At 42.1% G+C, this 19,867-nt stretch overlaps 2 long non-coding RNA genes across 2 annotated transcripts in view; both read left to right on the forward strand.

The window, feature by feature from the left end:
• LOC307220954 overlaps positions 1-19,867 on the forward strand; it is a 125,113-nt gene that overhangs the window by 19,983 nt on the left and 85,263 nt on the right. The window lies entirely within an intron of this gene.
• LOC307221022 lies at positions 14,124-19,552 on the forward strand. Its single transcript, XR_013841289.1, has 2 exons — positions 14,124-14,354; positions 19,228-19,552. It is a non-coding gene; the product is annotated as an uncharacterized lncRNA (long non-coding RNA).

Raw genomic sequence — 19,867 nt, forward strand, 5'->3', positions numbered from 1 at the left:
TATTCCGGTTGAGCATACATTTCCCAAATATCTACCATCACTCTCTGTCTCCCTATTAGCATATTCCATTCTTAAATTTCCACTGGGTAGGAGATGCGCATAATAGATTTTTTTCTGCACAATTACCAAGGGTGAGCAGAGTTCATCCATGGCACTCTAATTCATTTTGGTAGCATGGTGTGTGAGTTTACATGTTCCATTAGATCGAAGGAAGCACGTGATAAGCTTATCACCTCTGAGCTTGCTTCCTATAGATGAGCAATTGCCTGATGTGATAATAGATTATTTATTTAAATTTGTAAGGCTTGGGGCCCTACATTCAGAATAAAGATTATATATACACTAAAATCTGATAAAAAGTATAACACATGTTCAAAACTTTGTATCAACCACCTTAACTTCAGCCACTCATATCCAGCCTAAATATAATGAGAGGAATTCAATGTAGTGTTAAGCAGATCCCTCAATCAGCACAAGCAATTCTGCTTGCATGATGGAAATATGTTCCCTCTCTTTCCCCCATGGGCTTTTCCAGGGGATCTCCTGGCCCCATCAGAGACAATCTAGGTACATGCTCAGGGGGTGCACATGGGGAGGAAAGGGAGAAGTTCCATTGTGCTAGTGCAAGTTCTTGTGTGGGCTTCAATTGGTGCTGCTCATTAGCTGAATCCCACCCAATAATCCAGTGTTTTCCAAATCTCCAGCTGTTTTTGTACTGCAATTCCCATCATCCCTGACCCCCACTAGCTGGTCCTGCTAGCTTGGGATGATGGGAGTTGTAGTCCAAAAACATCTGGAGACCCATGTACGCGAAACACTGCGATAATCCTACAAGCAAGATGGGCTGAAACTCATTTAACAGCCATTAATTACCATGAGAAAGATGTCTGTTAGAGGGATAGCTATACCGTACATGTTTATGAAGTTCATAACCCTTTAACTATCCCATCTTCTCCCTGAGAAGCCTAGGAACTTTAATTAGTTAAAGCAGGAGTGGAGATCCTTTGGACTGCCAGATGTTAAAAAGGTAAAGGGACCCCTGACCATTAGGTCCAGTCGTGGCCGACTCTGGGGTTGAGATGCTCATCTCGCTTTATTGGCCAAGGGAGCCAGCGTACAGCTTCCGGGTCATGTGGCCAGCATAACTAAGCCACTTCTGGCGAACCAGAGCAGCTCATGGAAACGCCGTTTACCTTCCTGCCGGAGCGGTACCTATTTATTTACTTGCACTTTGACGTGCTTTCGAACTGCTAGGTTGGCAGGAGCAGGGACCAAGCAACAGGAGCTCACCCCATCGTGGGGATTTGAACCACTGAGCTTCTGATTGACAAGTCTTAGGCTCTGTAGTTTAACCCACAGTGCCACCTGCGTACAACTCCCTTCAGCCCTAACATGCATGGACAGTGGTCAAGGATGTTGGGAGTTACAATTCAGCAACATCTAGAGAACCAAAGGTTCTCCACACATGAGTTTAAAGTACCAAGAATTCTTTATTAACCTCCCACCACACAACAGCAACTCCCAGGAGCCCTATGAAAATTCCAATGGGAAAGTGTGGGAATGCCATGTACACCAGCTATGCCTTCCCTGCCATCATTATGAAGGAGCCCACTTATATGCATGTAGGGTTTCCAATGTAGTTGTGATGGCCTGGGATTCGGACTCGGAGGCTGAACCTGAGGAATCCCAGCCTGCACAGGAGTCCCCACCTCCAGAACCAGCTGAGCTGGGGCTGGGGCTTGAGCGTGAAGGGTCCTCACCTGTGCTGGATCCTCAGGTGCAGGCACCAGCTGAGTCTGCTCTGGCTCCTGAGGTAATGGAGGACCCATTGCCTGCAGGTGCTCCACTCTCAGCCCCGTCAGGGGAAGCTGAGGTTGCCTCTGGTCCAGTAACCCTCCAGCCTCTCCTGAGCTGCAGAGGCTCATGGCAGAGAGGCAGAGGAACTAAGTTCCCACAGGAGGACTGCTCGCCTCCAGGCCAGGAGAGGCGAGTTACCTGTGGACCAGGGCCACCCTATGCCTCGGGGCAGATAAAGGCCAGCCAGCCCCAGTCCCAGGTTGCAGGAGCAACATTGTTGGTAGCCTGTTCCTGCCTGCACCCTGTCCTGCTCTTCTGCCAGAGTTCCCGACCTCACCCAACTCCTTGCCTAGAACTCCGCTTCAGTTTTGACGGACAGCCTCCATATTGCACCCTCAACCTCGGACTGGACTCGGACCTCACCGCACGGTTAACCCTCGGGACCAGCACAGTAGTGATGGGAATCAGGCCAAACCAACCTCCTCATTCCTCCCTTTTTCTGTACTAGTATGCAGCATCAACTCAGATGCAGCAACTGTTCTTGTTGGTTGTTGGTATCCATCTGTCTTGAGAGACAATGGAGTGTGCCTCTGGGAGTGAAGTCACACCACTGTGTTAGCAACACCGAAGTGACCTCCCTGCGGCACAAACCTGGCCAATGTGTGTGGAGGTCCTGAGCTGTCCTGGTAACAAGACCCCGCCTCTCGGCCTCACTAATGTGGTCCAAAGGAAAGCAGAGCAATGCTTTTGACACCAGCTTCCTGCAGGAGTTGCCAGAAGGAGGAATACAAGGCATCATCCAACCACCTTAAGGACTCCACTTCAGATTTGTGTAGGGTTTACTCCTTAGCTTTTTCTCCTCCCCTGAAGATATCCCACAAGGCAGGGGAGGTTTAGGATCAGAGTTTTCCTTCTTCTAGATGGGCTACCTTCATTTAGAGATCCAGAGGTTTACCAAAAGGCCCAAAAGACTTTGAAGGATTACTTTGAGATAAATCTGAGGACAGAAGTGGAGAAAAGAGTGATCTGGGACGCAAGTAAGGCCGTGATGCGGGGTTTCCTGATACAACAGAATTCCTTAAAAAGGAGGAAACAGCACGAGAAGAAAGACAAGATTCTGGAAAAGATAAAAGACAGCGAAAAGAAATTGAGATCTAAACCAAAGTCACATGAGATCTTGAGAGAAATTAAACTGTATCAGAAGCAATATATGGAATTGATGAACCAGGAGATCGAATGGAAAATCAAGCAAATGAGACAAAAGACATTCGAATCAGCAGATAAATGTGGAAAACTCCTATCATGGCAATTGAAGAAGAGACAGAAACTGAACACAGTCACAAGTCTGGAGGTGGATGGAAAGAACATTTTTAAACCAAATGAGATCAGTAATTGCTTTCAGAGTTATTTCAGAAGATTATATGCACAAGGGCCGGAAAACGAAAGAGAAATGGAAGAATTCCTTAAGAAATATGGATTACAAAAAATTTCGCAACAAAGTACGCTGGTCTTAAATGAGAAAATAAGTGAACAAGAAATAGAGGGTGCCATTCAAAATATGCAATTGGGGAAATCTCCAGGGCCAGATGGATTAACCTCCAGATACTACAAAGCTTTGAAGGACTGGTTAATACAGCCGCTTAAGGAGGTTTGCAATGAGATATTAGAGGGGAAAAGGGCACCCGAAACGTGGAAAGAAGCTTTTATTACACTTATACCAAAGACTGAGGCTGATAAAAAACAGATCAAGAACTACTGCCCTATATCATTACTTAATGTGGATAACAAAATATTTGCAGACATTCTGGCAAAAAGATTGAAGAAGGTGTTGGTGGAGGAGATTCATAAAGATCAGGCAGGCTTTCTCCCGGGTAGACATATATCTACCAATGTAAGGAATATAATTGACATTATAGAAATGTTGACAGTGAATATTAATACAAAGGCAGTCTTAATCTTTGTGGACGCGGAGAAAGCCTTTGACAACATATCTTGGAAATTTATGAAGAAGAACCTTCATGGGATGGGGGTAGGTCAAAAGTTCAAAAATGGTATAAGTGCAATTTATTAGGAGCAAAAGGCAAAGTTAATTGTAAATAATGTGGTTACTGATGAACTATTTATTGAAAAAGGGACATGGCAGGGGTGCCCAATATCCCCATTACTTTTTATATCGGTCCTGGAGGTTTTGTTAAATATGATTAGGGGGGACCAGCTGGTGAAAGGGATTCAGGTCGGAGCCAGACATTACAAATTGAAGGCCTTTGCAGATGACTTAGTATTGACTTTGCAAGAGCCAGACACTAGTACCAAAAGAGTTCTAGAATTAATTCAAGTATTTGGTCAGGTCGCAGGATTTAAGTTGAATAAACAAAAAACTAAGGTACTGGAAAAAAACTTAACAAATGTTGAAAGAGAGAGATTCCAAGAGGAAACTGGGTTAACGGTGGCAAAGAGTGTAAAATACCTGGGGATTAACATGACATCTAAGAACGTAAACTTATTTAAGGATAATTATGATAAGTGCTGGACAGAGATAAAGAAAGATCTAGAAATATGGTCGAACCTGAAGCTTTCCTTGTTAGGTCGAATTGCAGTAATCAAAATGAATGTATTGCCTAGAATGTTATTTTTGTTTCAGACATTACAAATTGTTGATAAATTGGACTGTTTCAAGAAGTGGCAGAAAGATATATCTAAATTTGTCTGGCAGGGCAAAAAGCCCAGAATTAAGTTTAAGATACTTACTGATTCCAAAGAAAGAGGGGGATTTGCCCTGCCGGACTTAAGACTGTATTATGAATCGGCAGCTTTCTGCTGGCTAAAAGACTGGCTACTTCTTGAAAATGCAGACATTCTAGACTTAGAAGGATTTGATAATAGCTTCGGTTGGCATGCATATATTTGGTATGACAGGGTTAAAGTGTATAAGGGTTTTAAAAATCATATTGTTAGGAAAGCACTATACAATGTTTGGATTCGGTATAAAGATTTACTGGAAAATATAACTCCCAGGTGGCTTTCACCAATGGAGGCTAAGGAGGTAAAGAAAGTTAATATGAGAACTAATTGGCCAAAATATTCTGAAATTTTAGAACAAGAAGGTGGTGAATTTAAACTACGAAGTTTTGAGAAAATAAAGTCCAAGGTACGGGATTGGCTCCATTATTTTTAAATAATGGAGGCCTACAAACAAGACAGGAAAATCGGTTTCCAGGTGGAGAAATCGAAATTAGAAACAGAACTGTTAGAACCCAATACTAAGAATTTATCAAGAATGTATAACTTGCTGTTGAAGTGGAATACAATAGATGAGACAGTGAAGCCAGCTATGATTAGATGGGCACAGGACATAGGTCATGACATTATGTTTGCTGACTGGGAGCAGTTATGGACCACAGGTATTAAATTCACGGCATGTAATGCCTTACGAGAAAACATTATGAAAATGATTTACAGGTGGTACATGACTCCAGTCAAGCTTGCGAAGATTTATCATTTGCCCAATAACAAATGTTGGAAATGTAAAGAGACTGAAGGTACCTTCTTCCACCTTTGGTGGACCTGCCCAAAGATTAAGGCCTTCTGGGAAATGATTTATAATGAGATTAAGAAAGTACTTAAATGCACCTTTCATAAGAAACCAGAGGCATTTCTCTTGGGTATGGTCGGCCAGCTGGTGCCGAGGAAGGATAAAAACTTCTTTTTGTACGCTACTACGGCAGCAAGGATTCTTCTAGCAAAGTATTGGAAGACACAAGAGCTACCCACGCTGGAGGAATGGCAGGCGAAAGTGATCAACTTTATGGGACTGGCAGAAATGACCGGCAGAATCCGCGACCAAGAGAAAGAGACTGTGGAAGAAGTCTGGAAGAAGTTTAAAATATATCTTAAGAGCTACTATAAAATTGAGGAGTGCTAAAATGCTAAGGGAGAGGAAGACGTAGAATTACAGCGGTAAATTTTGTTTGATTTAGGGTGAAATTGAAAAGGAGAATGAATTTATATTTAATTGGCTAAAAGGGTTGTTGAATAATTGTTAAAAATAAAAGGATGCAAAAAGGGGGAGGTATGGGGAAGTCTGAGAAAAGAGGCTTATGGAAATAAGGTTAAGAAATTATGAATTTATGTGTTTGTTTGTATGTTGTTTTTGTTGTGTTTGTTAAAAATTGGAAAACTAATAAAAATTTATTAAAAAAAATATAGATGGGCTACCTTCACAGGTTGATGGGCCACTTTCCTCTACAGCAGATGCAGAAACTGCCTTCTTGACCATTGGACCCACAATTGGTCCTTTCCGGACAACCCACTGGAGCCTGTCTTTGCAGGCAGGGGAAGTCCCTAACTCACTGAGGGTTTGAGACCCACTGGGTACCCTCACCTGGCTTAGCTAGCCAGTCAAAAGCTATTTCCCAAGGTGTGGCCGTTGTCACTTGAACAGCTTCTAGGAGCCACAGGTGAGAACTGAGTGCAGGGTGGGGGCCAACGGTGAACGAACTACCCCCAAAGGAGCATGGTGTTTCCACCTCCAGAGGTACTATCCCTCCCCTAACACCCCATACCATCTGCTACTGCTTGGTGTGATGAAGCTTCCTCTGTTCTTACATTCCTAGTTCTATACTGCGTGACTTTTTCTCTTTATACAGTAGGTACACACACTGTGTTTGCAAACCTAAGTACAAGGCTAACATGAGGATTTAATCTCAAAGAACCCTTTTGAGTGCAATGGGACAAGAGGGTGAAGGAGCTCTCTTGCTCACTCTTTTTTGTATGTTGGATCCACGATAACTTATTCCTGTTTTTGACTTCTTCAGGAGATTGTATGGCATCTGAGTACCATGTGGGAAAACTAAAATGTGGGTTCATCTTATGTGTTACTTGCAGATGAAAAAATGGAGATGGAAAAGGGGGAAACCCAATTTCACACTTGCTCATTCTGTCGAGCACATAATTTTAGCAATGGAACAAGTGAGTTTTCATTAAAGTTGTTTACTGCCCTTAGTTTTGACAATGCAATCAGCATATTAAAAAGTGTAAACACTGTTTTCCTGTCATTAAGCTGTGGTGACTTTTTTTTTCCATTTGGAAGCTTTACATCAAATCACTTTTCAAGTATCTTAATAATTTACTGCAGAATACTAAACCATCAGGATTATCAAGGACATTAATCTTTAATAGAAGGATAATGTAGTTGTCTTTCCAGAAAATTTTAATTAGAACGTACTCTTCAACTGCTTGATGCCAGATAGAATTCATCATCTTAATGTTCAATTTATCATATTTTGGTGTGTGTTTTTAAGTAGCAAATGAAATGCAAAAGAAGTGTCTTACCCTTGAATTTTTTATTAGAAAATGTGTTTAAAACAACTGTTTTTATTATTATTGCTGAAATGCTTTATGATAACATTTTCCACTTTCCATTTGTAAGGAAGCAGTTTCTTTATTTAGTAGACCCTGACATTTTCTGGAATAATTTCTGCCAGCTGTACTCCTATTGTCTGTTCCCAATCTAGATAAAGTTAGTAATGACTATGTCCCACTTAAAGTAATGCAATAAGTTATTTACATCTAACCTTAATGCAATTGCTTTCATTGAGAATTAAGTCCCACTATTTCCAGTAGGGCTCACTTCCAGCTAAGTCAGCATGAAATTGTAACCATAGTCATGACTATGAGCTGTGTTGAGGCCTTTATACCCCTCCCCCAAACCTGCCATTTTGAAGATCTATCAAGCTTGGAACAGTTATTTTTGACAGATTGCTGAAAAGCTGGTAAGCTCATTACCTCAAGGATAGGAAGGTGACATGGGACTAGGCCTAAAGTCTGGCTATTTGTACTTCTAGCCCTGTATTAAATATGACCTTGCAGGCAGACAACATAAATGTTTCATTTAAGTACACTGCATCGTTCAAGTATCCCTCCTCCTTTTGTTCTCTTGGGTTTTGCCTGTAATTTTCATTACAGTTATATGTGGGGAAAATATGTTCTCAAGGACAACATTATTTATTTCTTTTAGTAGTGCAGAATTAAGATCATGACAAACATCCCAGTCAGGCTGTGGCAGCCCAAGGTCTAAAGCAGAGGTTTTCCATGTCATTGTTGAGTCCATAAGTCTTTTAACTGGATTGAACCTGGAACCAGCTGTACAAAAAACTTTTTTTTTTTAAATAATTTTTATTAACTGGCCAATCACATCAAATTAAATCACATCATATAAATTCCGAATTACAAAGCCAAATTTTTAAACTTTGTTGGGGGAACCCATACTTCAAGATCCAAAGGGGAATTCAGATCATCTTATTACTGCGTTAATGTCCAAATCAGTCCCAATCAGTCCAAACAAAGTTCATAATTCTATCCAGTCTTATCATGGTGTTGCCACATCATATCTTGTTCGTATAATTTCTCTTTTTCCTTTACGATCTCTTCTGTTAGTCTCCTTAAGCCGATAGCAAGTGTAATAATCCTGTGTGGATTTCCCGTTCCTTCACTAAGTCCAGATGGTTTCCATATATCTCCTTCGTAGATAACATCACTTTATCCATCATAAATTTTGGCATTTGTCGCTCTTAAGTCCCACCGAGGAGTTGATTCACGATGTGTAAACAACTCTATTTCTCTCTTTCTCCTCCCAGACCCAAGAGCTCCCACAATGCCTCACAAAATGGCGAACGGCATTTTTTCCTGACTGCGTCACTCCAAAACTCTTAGCTTTCCAGCTTCATCTTGAAACATTGCTTTGGATCGAAAGTTTATCTCCACACAGCCTTAAATCCACAGCTTAAGTCCTTAATTTCTGACTCATTAGGGGAGGGGGATTCTTGTTAAGTCACATAAAAAGGTAGAGGCAGGTTTTTTCCCCCCTCCCCCCTCAGTCATTACCGTATCTTGACGTTCTTCTCGTATTTTATTGTTGTCTTGTTATCAGAGATCTCTTCTGTCAGCAGTATTTACTCCCCTTTTTCCTTGATGTATGTGCAATTAATCACGTCCAAATTTGTTCCTTTTAAAGATCATTGCAACCAGCGGCGCGAATCGGGGACAGCGTCGAGGAGTGCCGAAAATCCCACAGGAGGGCTTTGTGCCTAGTGCCCCCACCCCCACAAATTCGGGGGTGGTATAGGGCACAGCAGGCAAGGGCCGTCCCCCCCATAATCCTGGGGGGGGGGTTAAGGAGGCTAATTACCCCCATCATAGCCTCCAAATTACCTCGTGTGGGTCGGAGAGATGTTATTGTCAGCCATCTTCCGATGCGCCACCTAGTGGCCCCCGCTAGCTGTACAAAAAACTTGAGCTGTACCACTGAGTAAGGAGGCAGCAATTTCTGGCCTTTCCTATGTTCATCAAAATCAGCACTGTTTTCATTCTGCTGCAGTTCAGTTTCCACTAGAACCCACATTGTTCATCTCACTATCTGCTATGGTCAAAACTAATGTAATTTATTTCAGTGCATTTCAATGGAAGGGAAACACCAAAATAATGCAGAAAACAATGTAACTATATGCAAAGAATTTTAAAACTTAAAAACCATTGATAGTGAACGATGAGCTTGCGCAATTTCTGTTTCTGACTGCCAATGAACATGTGAGTTATGTCAAATTTTGTTCCTATTTCCGTTTCTGATGGAATTCTCCAACATCCCTACCTCTGAGATATGGACCTACCCCACAGTTACTTTTTGTTTCTCAGCTGCAAATTTGTGGGGCAAAGGGGAAAACAAGAATATCCTACAAGAGGTATGAGTGCTGAAGCTGTTAACAATTTTGTGTTCATGCGCAATGAATATGTACACTCATATGATCTGCATACCCAATTAGCTTCCGCTGAGTTTCCCACTCCATGACCCATAATATTCTATCTGATGCTTGCCGTGATCTAAATTCTGTAAAGCTATGCTACTAAAAGAAATAAATAACATTGTCCTTGAGAACATATTTTCACCACATACAAGTGTAATGAAAATTTCAGGCAAAACCCAAGAGAATGAAAGGAGGAGGGATACTTGAACCATGCAGTATACTTAAATGAAACATTTATGTTGTCTGTCTGTAAGGTCATATTTAATGTGAGATCAGCACCATTAAGCACACCAGAACTTACGTTTTCCATATATAAGGGCCTCTCCAGACTGATGTTTTATTGCAGGTGCATTCTGTAACATGTTCATGACCCAGTAAGAGTGCATTAATGGTGGATATTTTGGACTTCTGTTTGTTCTGCAAGGTTTTCCCCAATGCTACCACATTAACTAGTGTCCACAGGGGCTCCAGCACAACGAAAGTGGGAAAAAATATACCAGAACATTGGTGGTATAAAACATTGCAGGCAACTATGGGATGGACACCAGTATGACCACCCGCAAAGTTTTGCAAGTTCAAAGGGTATTGAAAGCGGGATCGCGTATGGCTAACCATAGTATTGCGAGCACAAATTATCATGAATGTGCAATAAAAAATGTCTGCATGAGCCCTTAAAGTACCAGTGCTTGCTTGCTTTTTGTTTGTTTGTTTTATAAACCACCCTTCATCATAAGATTTCAGGGCGGTTCACAGAATAAAATACAGGATAAAAACAAGTAAATAATTAAAAACAAAACAGGAAAACTATACACGCCCCCTTCCCACAGACAGATTTAAAAGTCTGTAGGATATTAATCAGCTAAAGGCCAGGTTGAAGAGCAACGTTTTCGCCTGGTGCCTAAAAATATATAATGAAGGTTCCAGGTGACCCTCCCTGGGGAGAGCATGCCACAAATGGGGAGCCACTACAGAAAAGGCCTGTTCTCGTGTTGCCATCCTCTGGACCTCACTTGGAGGATGCACACAAAGAAGGGCCTCAGAGGATGAATGCAGAGTCTGAGACAGTTTCTATGGGGAGAGGCGGTCCTTCAAGTTTATCAACGACTTGGATGATAGATTCAAGGGCATCCTGATCAAATTTGCAGATGACACCAAACTGGGAGGGATGGCTAACACCCCAGAGGACAGGATCACACTTAAAAACGACCTTGACAGATTAGAGAACTGGGCCAAAACAAACAAGATGAATTTTAACAGGGAGAAATGTAAAGTATTGCACTTGGGCAAAAAAGATGAGAGGCACAAATACAAGATGGGTGACAGCTGGCTTGAGAGCAGTACATGTGAAAAGGATCTAGGAGTCTTGGTTGACCACAAACTTGACCTGAGCCAACAGTGTGACGCGGCAGCTAAAAAAGCCAATACAATTCTGGGCTGCATCAATAGGAGTATAGCATCTAGATCAAGGGAAGTAATAGTGCCACTGTATTCTGCTCTGGTCAGACCTCACCTGGAGTACTGTGTCCAGTTCTGGGCATCACAGTTCAAGAAGGACACTGACAAACTGGAACGTGTCCAGAGGAGGGCAACCAAAATGGTCAAAGGCCTGGAAACGGTGCCTTATGAGGAACGGCTAAGGGAGGTGGGCATGTTTAGCCTGGAGAAGAGGAGGTTAAGGGGTGATATGATAGCCATGTTCAAATATATAAAAGGATGTCACATAGAGGAGGGAGAAAGGTTGTTTTCTGCTGCTCCAGAGAAGCAGACACGGAGCAATGGTTCCAAACTACAAGAAAGAAGATTCCACCTAAACATTAGGAAGAACTTCCTGACAGTAAGAGCTGTTTGACAGTGGAATTTGCTGCCAAGGAGTGTGGTGGAGTCTCCTTCTTTGGAGGTCTTTAAGCAGAGGCTTGACAACCACATGTCAGGAGTGCTCTGATGGTGTTTCCTGCTTGGCTGGGGGTTGGACTCGATGGCCCCTGTGGTCTCTTCCAACTCTATGATTCTATGATTCTATGATTCTAAGTATTGTGGTCCAGGGACGTTCAAGATTTGCAGGTCAAAACAAGCACTTTGAATTGGGTCCAGAAACTAATTGGTATCCAGTGCAGTTGGGCCAGGATCAGAGTAATATGTTCAAACCGTCTTCTACCACTGATCAACCTGGCTGCTGAATTCTCCACCAGCTGAAGCTTCTGAACCATCTTCAGAGGCAGCCCTATGTATTACATGTTGCAATAATCCAGCCTAGAGGTTACCAGATAATAGAAAACAATGCATATGCCAATGTTTATTGTTTATTGTTTCTTAACCAAGAGGCTTCAGTACAGCAACAAGGTATGGGCTACAGTATTCTGTGTTACATGTTCTTCTCAGTGGGGAAAATCATGTTGGGTTATAATCTGGGGACTGCATATAGACACATGTCTGCCCATAACATGCCAAATGTATTTGGTTCACCATTATGCCTGACCAGGAGGAATACAAATAAAAAGCACAGGGTGCCCAGTGTCCCACCTTGACCTCCCTGTACTGAATAAGAAGGTCTGAAGGGGTCTTCATAACACTTTTGACTGAACACACTGAACTTTTGACTGAACACTTTTGACTGAACACACGTAAAAGCCCCCTAGCCTTTGCAAATCTGGATACTGCAGGGTTCTCAATCACGCAGAAGCTTTTGAGTGTGTTCAGCTGGACATGGGAGGCCATAGGTGGCAAAGACAGGGATGTGGACTGTGGGCAAGGGTCAAGTCCAGTGTGCACCACTCTTTTGACCCTAAACATGTTGCCATTCCATGTTAAGGAACGATGCCTCAACAGGACTTAAGTGTAGGTGTGCACAGATATCACACATGTTGAATGTTACTTGTGAATAACTGTGCTTGTATGTAGTCACACGTGCACACAGATTGTACTTGCATTGAATGCAGTGCTTTTTTGCAGCTGGAACTCACCGGAACTCAGTTCTGGCACCTCTCAGATGGGCGCCATTGCCATTCTAAGAGAGCAAGGGAGGTGTTCATGGTAAGTTCCGGCACCTCTTTTTCTAGAAAAACAGTACTGATTGGATGTAATCTGTGAACATCCCTATCGTTTAGTCACAAGGTAGCAATGGACTCAGTTTTATCCTGTCAAGAATTTCCTGTGTCCTGTACAGTGGTACCTCAGGTTAAGTACTTAATTCGTTCCAGAGGTCTGTACTTAACTTGAAACTGTTCTTAACCCGAAGCACCACTTTAGCTAATGGGGCCTCCTGCTGCTGCCGTGCCGCCGGAGCACAATTTCTGTTCTCATCCTGAAGCAAAGTTCTTAACCTGAAGCACTATTTCTGGGTGAGCGGAGTCTGTAACCTGAAGCGTAAGTAACCTGAAGCGTATGTAACCTGAGGTACTACTGTACTTGTCAGAGAGTGAGACAATGAAGTTCTTGTCTACATTTCTGACTGGTATGTCCTCTAAGCCTTGAAGCTAAGTTAGAACTTTAACCTGGGTATCCCTAGTTTGGACTTGGCACTCTTGGAAAGCACTGGCCTGCATTGCTGGTCTGTCACATTCCTCTCAATGTCTCAGCATGCTCATGACTTTAGCATCCTTTGCTGGGAATCATGTGGATAGCTCCAAATTACTGCTTCATGACTTCTTTCCTTTCTGACAGATGTGTACAGAGCTGTGCAGATCCCTCCCAGCCGTTCAGCCCATTTGAGATTGTCATGCAGTCAAGAAGCATTATGTTTTGATATATAAACACAGTAATAGCCTGTTTCAAGATAGCGGAAACAAATTAAGCAAAGTAGTGGGAGATTAGGGGTTATTTACTTGTCTTTTCTTTCCAAAAGCATGGTTGTTGAAATGTGCTGTATCTGACAATATACTGTGTTTCTGGGGAGATTCCTCCCCCCTCTTGTTGTTGACAAAACGGAGACAGTGTTCAGGCTGGTGACAAATATATATTTGAAATCTATTTGGAAATGAAAAGCTTCCAATGGATTTTTCTCAAGTCCTTCCATTTTGGACAGTGGGGAGGAGTACAACTTATTCATGTCTAAGTATTATTAAACCCCTTTTGGTATTATCCCCACTCTTTAACAGTAACAATTTGAGATGAAAAGGTATCATACTTATTTTTCTTTCTTTGCTGGAGATGGTGAGCTTAGAGCAGGCCTACACAACCTCTCACATGGTGAACCCACAGACCAGTTACAGCCACCATCAATGTGTAGGTCACTCATGAAATATACTTGGAGTCAAGAGTGGATTTCATGCTCTTTATTCAGCTCATAGTGGTGAGGAGGTATGGAAGTCCCCCCAGAATGTCTGCTATATATACATTATTTAAACAATGGGCCCCACGTGATTGGCTAATTCTGGGATTCACCTGTAGGCCAATCTGATTGCGGATTCACTTCCACCTGGAGATGGATTGGGTGGCTCCTGTTGACCAATCAGACTGCTACATTCAGGACCCTATTGTTCTAGGACCAATCAGACTGCTGCATTCTGAATCCTTTTCAACTCAGTACATAACACTCATCTAGAGCTTGATATGGTTTGTGTCTCTGTGTATGTGTTTGAGTTTTGTTCTACCTGCCTGGGACTGCAAATAACAGCTGGATTGCCATACATCTGGCAGAAGACACAATATACATAGCAAGTGGGCTGCAACTGGCTTGGTACATTTGAAGTTGTACAGGGGTGAATTCAGGGCTACCTGAGCCAGAAGAACAAATTTTTCATCCTCCTCCCAAGTCTTAAGGTAAATCTGATATAACAGTTAAGGACCTTCAAATGAGTCTGTTTGGCAGGGAGAAACATCCTGACAACCTGATTTTGTGTGGGAGTCATACAGCTAAGGCAGAGGCTTGTAAATACTGCAGGGTGCCCCCTGACATTCCTCTGGGTAATGATTACCTTATATGGAGAGGGGAGTGTCAAGCCTTGACCGGATGAGGTAACATGAGATTGGCAAACGGCCATGCGGCTGGACAGAACAAAGGACAATAAAAAGTTACCAGAGAGGAGAAGAAGTCTGAATGAGCTACCCTCTCATATTATGGAAATATTACTGGCTTTCTGCGTCTTTATTTTACCCTAAAGAAGTGCCACTTGTAACGGCAGGCTCCAACAAGTGGTGCCCTCTCTGAGGCTCAATTAAAAGAAGAGGAAAACTTAAAAGGAAGCAGTGTGAGACTGACTTCAAACTTCAAAGAGAACCGAGAGAAGCAACTTAAAGGAAACAGTCTGAGGCAGACTAAGAGGATTTTAAAAGACACTGTGAGAGGACTTTCGATCCAAGCAGTGGATATCATCGGCTCACCACGTCCGGCAAGGATTTCAAAGCGCTTATACATCTTTAAAAAAAGATCCCTGGTGAGTTCGATCCCTTTTATATTGATTTTAGAAACATGGGCACCTCTTTGACTACTCCCCAACAGAAATTTTTAAGAGACTTAAAATTTTTCCTCCCCTCCAACAAATTGGAAGTTCCTGATGGTGATTTGATACAGCTCATTCTGGCCATCGATGAGCATTGCCCCTGGTTTCCTGCAGATGGGACTTGGGAATTAAAACAATGGGATAAGATTGGAGCACATTTTCATGGACACCCCAGTTTCGGTGTTCAAATTTTAAATGCGTGGTGTAAGATTCGTTATGCTATGGGCTCTTTATCACCAAAAAATATCTCTATGGCAGCGTTGCCAACATCACCTGCTGTGATGGCGCCTGTTCCAGCACTCGCTTTGCCAGCAGCTCCAGAACCCAAACCTCCAGACTACAGTTCCTCACCAGAGGACCCAATCCTGCAAAAATACAGTGGTCTGGCTGGAAATGACCCTACTCTTTCAGCAGCAGAACAGGCTACCCCCTTTCAACGTGCAGTACTTGCCTGTTCCTTATCACAGGATACCATGGCATTCCCTGTTATTGTGCCCCCTGCTGGTGCTCCAGCAGGAACTCAAGCCCAGCACTTTTGACTTTAAAATCTTAAAAGAACTGCAATTGTCAGTTAGGACAAATGGACTGCAAGCTCCATTTACACAAGTTCTTTTGGAAGCTACATTAGCCCAGCTATTGGTTCCAGATGACATCAAGCTTTTGGCACGTACAGTGTTACCCCCATCAGCAGGTGTATTGTTTGCCCATGAATGGGAAATTGCCTGCCGTGCTTATGCTCCTGCTTTACTGCAACAAGCAAGAGGGAATAATCCTAATCTTACCCTCGCAGATGTGATGGATGCTATGATGGGGCATGGGCCCTTTGATCAGGCTTCAGTGCAAGCCACACTGCTGCAGATCTTATTGAGGGATACTGCTCTTGCTGCTCAACAAGCAATGAGAAAAATTCCTGAACCCTCCAGTATTCAGTCTAGGTGGGGTTCAGTCAGACAAGAACCTAGAGAACCATATTCTTCCTTTATGGACAGGCTGATTACAGCAGTGAGTAGACAAATTGAAAATCCTGAAGCCAAACAAATAATTATCAAACAATTGGCCTTTGAAAATGCAAATGAGGATTGTAAGGTTGCGTTGCGCCCGATAATACACAATCCTGCCACGGACACAGCAGCCATGCTTCGCATTTGTCAGTCTGCAGCTCATCTGTTAACAGCAGCGCAAAATAAAAACCAGCCTGTAGCCACCGATACAACGTTTCCAGCGTGGCAAACCAAGATCACCGATACCTCAGTGTGGGTAGAGTGGCCTCCACCAAAAGAAAAATCTGCAGCAATGGCACCATCTTGTTTCTGAACAGCTTATTTCTGAACAATTGACTTTCGGCCACATTGAACCACTTTCTTCCCACTGGCCCCAGCAGACAGGAACAGTTTGCTTTTACATTGCCAGTATATAACAATTTGCAGCCCACCCAGCGATATCAGTGGGTTGTGCTGCCTCACAGCATGCGGAACTCCCCTACACTTTGCCAACATTTTGTGGATGAAGCATCGAAACCTTTCCGCATGAGCCACCTAGAGGTGCTGCACACGAACTGCATCTGGCAGTGTTTGCCTTCCTCATCATTTGCCTTGCCATCCTTTGCTGCACCGTTATACAAGGAAGAGAAGCAGACAACCCAGTCCAGTTGAAACCACCATATTTCACCTTATCGGCTGGCAAGCCACAGTCATCAGAATCCTACTCTGGCTTGCAGCATCCACGGCTCAGCCACTCTCGAACTATAAGAACTGTGTTGTTGAATAAGACTTTTAGGGGAGAAAATTATCATAAAATATGGAGGGATAATACTTTTGTACAAGATATGATTAAGTTTACCAGTTAATTGCATGCTTCTAAATGTTGGGTGTGTATGCCTGCCCCCATTTGTTTTCAAATTAGAGAGGGGAAAGAATCATGGGGCATATATCCAAACTGTCAATATACAATGAAATTCACTTTTAATAGCTCTTGTTCTCTTACAGGAACATACAGTGACCAATCTAAGTGCTGTAGGAGTGACACGAGTGCATGGCTAAAAACTAGGAAAGAAACCTACCATGCAAATTGGAGTCTGAATTCTTCTATCCGTGGCTTAGCAAATGCCACAGATGAGCAATTTTATATCAGTTTCTTATTTACTGAAGCCTTTACTTGGTCCCAACAGAGTAGTAATATCAGCTACTTACTCCAAAGAGAGTTATGGTTGCCTTGCAGCAGATCCATGGGCATGGTTATATTCTTGGCTTCCGGATGGAAGTTGGCTTCGACATTTATTAATTTTAGTGATCATTATAGTAGTTATTTGTGTTATTTTGTGTTGATGTATTCAATGTATTCCTTCTTTAATTTCTATGTGTACTGCATGGTTCTCCAGTCCGCGGCCCGCTTCCGGTTTCACAAGAGTCGCTTATCGCACTCGATATAATCATATTGGAACGGACATTTATGACTCTGATTAATAAAATAAAGAAAGAGGGCATGTGGGAGTCATACAGCTAAGGCAGAGGCTTGTAAATACTGCAGGGTGCCCCCTGACATTCCTCTGGGCAATGATTACCTTATATGGAGAGGGGAGTGTCAAGCCTTGACCGGATAAGGTAACATGAGATTGGCAAACGGCCATGCGGCTGGACAGAACAAAGGACAATAAAAAGTTACCGGAGAGGAGAAGAAGTCTGAATGAGCTACCCTCTCATATTATGGAAATATTACTGGCTTTCTGCGTCTTTATTTTACCCTAAAGAAGTGCCACTTGTAACGGCAGGCTCCAACAATTTTGAAATAATATGTCCCGTTTGGCTTTATTCCTGAGACTCCTTATGGAGTCAATGAAGTATTATTGCATAAGATTCCAATGCCTCTATATGTGGAATCACACAAGCGGCAGCAATCACATGCATATTTATGCATGTTAAGCTGTGGCATGAGCCTGGCAACATTATCATCTGTTATTATGACAACAGTGCACATGGAAAATGAACAAAGCCAAGTATTAACAACTGAATGCAGAGGAACTTCACAAAAGGAAAAGCAGAATTTTCTAAAATGGGATTTAATCTTTGTTTGCAAGTTCCCACAGTGCAAGCTGATTTTTTTTTTATCTTGAAAATTAACCACCTTAAAAAGAAACACTAAATGACCACATACATTTCTGTTCTCCAGAGTTAAAGATGGTTACTAAGATTTTCTTCTTGCAAAATGAAGCTTACAAGAAATGGTGCCTGCAATTTCAACAATTCCCACAGTGCCTCCAAAATCCTTCCACTTCTCTAACCTTCACAATGCCCTGGAAATAAGGCCCAATTTAAACTGCAATTTTCTCATTACAAGGATTTCATTTTCTGAAGCTGTTGTTGAAAATGTCCTCATTGGCCAAAACCATTTGTGAGATTTCGGGACAGCCTCTGCAGTGCATTAAAAGAGTTGTAGCAGAAGTAGTGAGTCAAGAAGTCCAGATCTCAAGGTCTTTGCTGGACTTTAATCACATGAAAAGCCAATTAAATAACCATTCAAGCAGGGGGGAGTCTATGCCAGTGGAAAGAACAGGTCCTTAATATTTATTTTTGATTTTGTTTGAAAATGACATTAATACAAATGTGTCCATCTGTGAGCTTTATTTTATCGACATGGGTGGCATAAATTGTTGATTCTTTCCTCTATGTCATCACTGTACATCATACATCTGTTGACACTGACTCTTGCTTGTGGAACCTCACAATATATGTCCTAGTCTTAACGTGCCACAATTCATTTTATTGTTGCTTTTGCCCCAGCAGGAAAACATTGCTACTCTTCTAGAATTTACCTATGAAAATATCAGCCAGTGAAAATATACCACATGCTGTAATGTGGAAGCACAGATTAGGAAGAGGAGATGATTGCAAAACCAAGAATGAAGTGTGTGGTGGTAGGAAAAGAACTAAAAAAGGAACATAGAACAGAGGAAGGTTTCATCTTTTTTTGTGTCAGTATAGAAGTAGGGAAAGCAAACAGGCATCTGTCCCTTTCTGCCATTTCACAAGTCATTAAAGGAACTAGCATCAAAAGAAGTTAGTTCCACAAATTGTTGATAATTATGCTTTTTATTATTCCTCTGACCAAAAAGATGTAGAAGAAGCTAGATTAGCTGAACTGCACCCAATCCATTGTATGCAATCCACCACTTGTTTCTTCTTTCTTCAATATTAAAGCATGAAGATCAAGATGGATATCTCCAATTTCCACACCAACGCCACCTTGTATTTTTCTACAATTTTACTACTGTTGAAGACGATTTGACATGTGAAATCATAGCGAGATGGATAATGACACACCAGTTTCATGCTGAAATCCACAAATAATTCCACTGACATCTGCCTTTCGCAGCAAACAAATCAGTAAGGAGGCTGACCAACCGTCAACGCTTTTGATTTCTTTTCTGATAGACATTCCAATCCAGGATCACTCTCCTTCAAGCTTGACTCCGCATATGACCTTGTGACAAAGTTTGAGCAGAAATAAAAGTTCCTTCTTTTATCACATGTCTAGTGAAACATGATGTGAAATTACATCCTTACAACGAGTGTTTCCCAACCATTACCAGTTATGAAAGGTGAGGTCAGAAAAATGAAGAGCATTGTTCCTTCTAATTCAGTCTCTGAGGACCATTTGTAAAATAGTACAGAGGAGGTCCTCTCTCAACACTAAAAAGCTGTGGCCAAGGGGATGGAGACTGTCTCTGATCTTAGGGTCATCTTACACCCACCTTCAGTTGAGGAGATGGCAGACACATGCATCCAAACAATTTTTTTTCAAAAAAAGCAAAAACAAATTTTGGTTCTAAATTCTGAA

Source organism: Podarcis cretensis, assembly GCF_951804945.1.
Source record: "Podarcis cretensis genome assembly, chromosome: 7".
NCBI lineage: Eukaryota > Metazoa > Chordata > Lepidosauria > Squamata > Lacertidae > Podarcis > Podarcis cretensis.